Below are 3,406 nucleotides of genomic sequence, written 5' to 3' on the forward strand. Positions count from 1 at the left end.
AGGTAGGGCATTACTTTCGGTGTGGGTTTTTTTTTTTTTTTCTTTTCCATGGGTTTTAGAAGCAAAAGAAATTCTCACCGAGTTTAAAATGAGCTTTTGATGAAAAGCAGGGGGAGAATTTGTGAGTTAAAGTTACCTGTTGCAGTACACAAATAGCTGCGTTAGGGGGAAAATGGTTTGCAATATCTCCTTTGGAAAAGAAGGAAGAAATTCGTTGTGTTGCAAACAGGAATGAAAGAAACGGTCCTGAAAAGTTGCTGGTGCAGGGGGAAGATTTCCGAAGTGCTGAAGTAATTTTTTCAGTGGTTTATTCTGGAATACCAGCCTGGGTGAAAGTCCTTGGGTGCTTTGGAAAAGTTGCTGAACTTCGGGGGTTTTTCAGCTACCACAAAGGAAGGGAGAGACAGTGCGTGAGCGAGGCGTGGAACCCGTGTTTTAATGAAAAGCAGATAAACCTTTGCTTTCCCGCTGCCTTGACGCCATTCCCTGTGAGGTCAAGTGCTCTGTCAGTCTCTCAGAACACACTCGTGCTGTATGCTGGCTACAAAGATACTCATATTGACATATACATTGGCTTTGGGTTGTTTGTTTAAGCTTCCTTGTAGGGCAAATATAAAGGAATAGATAAAGGGGAAGAATTCCTTTATTTCTCTTTGCATAAGCTGTTGTTCACCTGGGCAGCTTTGATGGCGGGGTTTGAAGGGAATTCAAGAGGAAGAGCTGCCTCACATGGTTGCGCAGAGCTGGCTGTTAGATCTGCGCTACCATCTGAGCGATGCTGCGAGAGCCCGGTTTGTTCGTGTTCGGTGGCGGCTAACCGAGGGAAGTGTCTTGCATAAAGTCCCCATTGTATTTCCCCTCCTGTCTAGCTAAATTTTGCCATCGCTGCGTCCTTGAAAGGAATTTTCCATTATCCTTTCATTGACTCTTCTCTCCCTCGTGGAAGCAAAGCAATAGCTTAGTGGGAAGTCATAGTACCAAACTCATAATTACGAGTTCAGCAAAGATCCATAATTGGATGAGATCATAACTCTAATAGAGAAGGATGCGTCGTCAGATACAGTTAATTCTTACAATGATGTTCCTGTATCGATTTTGCCATGGTTGCGTGTCATTGCAGGTGCCGTGAGGTAGTTAATCGGGTCCAAGGAGAGAGATTCCTCAGGGTTTCTCTCCTCGGATTAGGTTTTTTTTAGGATTGAGCCTAATTACTGATACTGTCAAGGCATCGATCCCAGCCGACACGATGGGAAGTTTCCACTTAGGTGGCACGTGGGTTCAGTTTTACTCTGGGCTTTGTTGGAGCTGGCTGGTTAAGTGGCTGTGGGCTTTGTCTGTCTCCTGTAGAATAAAGACGGCTTCACAGGGCCTTGGCAAGGTGTGTTAGAGGGACATTCCCATAGGTAAATATTAGGTGAGGGAGAGCTCCAGAGCAGCAGACCTGTTGATAGCTGGTTTTCAGTACTGGAATCATGGAGAAGTAAATCTGATCTGTCCAGGCACAGATACAGGGATGGCTGTAGCATCACCTTCTGCGGTCCAAGCACACTGTCCCATGTGTCTTCCTGGCTTCGAGGTCTGTGGGATCGCTTATGTTCTCCGTCTTTGGAATGTGTCCAGAGAAATCAAAGGAGGGAGAGTGTAAGAAATAATGCAGAAGAGACTTTACCATGGAGCCTTGATCCTTGTCTTCTCTTGGGCTCGTCCCATCTCTGGAATTCGAGCTGGGAGAGGCAGTGCTGGTCACAGGTGGCTCTGGGGAGCTGGCTCATGCCAACAAGTGCTCTGTTCATACCCGTCTCCAATGAGTTATCCCTCTTCTTCAGCACAGCCCTGTGTCCATGCCAGCTCTCCACCCTCTGCTTCCTTTTGGTGGGTCAGTGTGACCTCTGCTCTGGATCGCAGTGCTGATGACAGTCCCAAGGGAGATAGAATTTGGACTTAATATCCTGCTTTTCTGAGTGAAACAAGTTCTGAGAGAGGCCGTTGTGCTGTGTGGAGCTCTGAGCTGGGGGGTGGTTTGGCTGGTTTGCTCCTTCTTCCTGACCCTCATTACTGACTTCATGAGATTTTCCAGATAGGAGATTTTCTTGCAACCTGTTTGCAACAAGTCTGCGCGCGCCAGGGGTCTGCTTGCTGAGAGAGGGTCAGACTCTCCCCTTCCCCACTCCCATGGGAGAATCGGAAAGTGTGGGAACCTCCTCGTGTGTCGGGTGTGATACAGGGAGGGCTCCCATCTCCCAGGCTGTCAGTCATCACACCTTTCACCAGCGCTGGAGCCTCCACGAGAGAGACCCTGCCAGTGTTGTAGAGATGCTAGTCCACATCCCCAGCTGCCCATCACAGGTTATATCAAGCTTTGATACTTACTCAGTTCCTCTCTTCTCCTGAGTAGCGTGGGATATGTTCCAGCTGAGTTTGAGAGGAAAATATTACTAGCAAAAAACCCCCCAAACCAAGGAGGCAGAGCCCTATGAACAAATCTTGACTTGCAGGGTGCATTGCTCCTGCTCCATCCCCCTTGCTCCAGGGTGCTGCTTGCCTCCTGCCCAGCAAAATACATTCAGCTCGGGTCTGAGGCCGATGGCTGCTCCGAGAGAAGATGGGGGAGGAAACAAGCAGCATCCTAACTCCAAGGCTGTACCAGGCTCCCTGCAGTGGTGGGCTGTCCCCTGTGCTCTCTGCTGCCTGGCTCGTCAAGGACCTGGTGAGTCTAATGAGTCCCCCTGGCTCACTGGTGGGGAGGGGGGAGGCAGGAGAGAGCTTTTCCCATCTCCATCTGCTTCCTCAGGCCCTGGAGCAGCTGCTTTGTAACACAGAAATGTTCCTGCCTTCTAGAAGAAGGTTTCTAAGGGGTGAATGAAGAATTCATCAGCATCACATCAGGTCTGCAGGGCAGATGCTGTGCAGCTGCCTGTGTTAGGGGAAACTGAGGCAGGGAAAATGATGGCATCATATGGAGATGCTGCAGGGGCTGAGCATCCCGACTTTATTCATCTTGGAGTCCTGGAGAGCCTCTGGCCCTTCCTGCAGCCCAGCCGTTGTCTGAGCTTGTGGCGCCCCTCGGCTGCTGGCTGGCCCCTGGGACTGAGGTTGATCCTGCTCCCCCCATCAGGCAGAAAGGTCAGGTACGGGGGGTTGCTGGAAGCCCAGACACAGAGCAGAGCACTGGGTGCAAGCACAGAGTGATGCCGTGGGTACTGTGATGGCTGAGACAGGCTGAAGAGCCCCAGCACAGTGACCTGCTGGGATCTCACTGAACATCCTCAGCCCGCAGCAGCTCTCCAGGCAGGCTCTGGCATCTGCTTCAGCTTGAGCCAGACCACCCCGAGCCCCTCCTCCATGCTCAGGACTGGGATGATAGAATGGTTTAGGTGGGAAGGGACCTTAAAGATCATCTAGTTCC

The 3,406-nt window shown here is 50.6% G+C and overlaps 1 protein-coding gene across 1 annotated transcript in view; it reads left to right on the plus strand.

Annotated features, from left to right (window-relative positions):
• Nucleotides 1-3,406, plus strand: part of LOC104515639 (astrotactin-2-like) — a gene marked incomplete at its 3' end in the record, with an annotated part of 135,912 nt that overhangs the window by 62,963 nt on the left and 69,543 nt on the right.

This window comes from Eurypyga helias, unplaced genomic scaffold (assembly GCF_000690775.1).
Source record: "Eurypyga helias isolate BGI_N326 unplaced genomic scaffold, ASM69077v1 scaffold8279, whole genome shotgun sequence".
Classification (NCBI taxonomy): Eukaryota; Metazoa; Chordata; class Aves; order Eurypygiformes; family Eurypygidae; genus Eurypyga; species Eurypyga helias.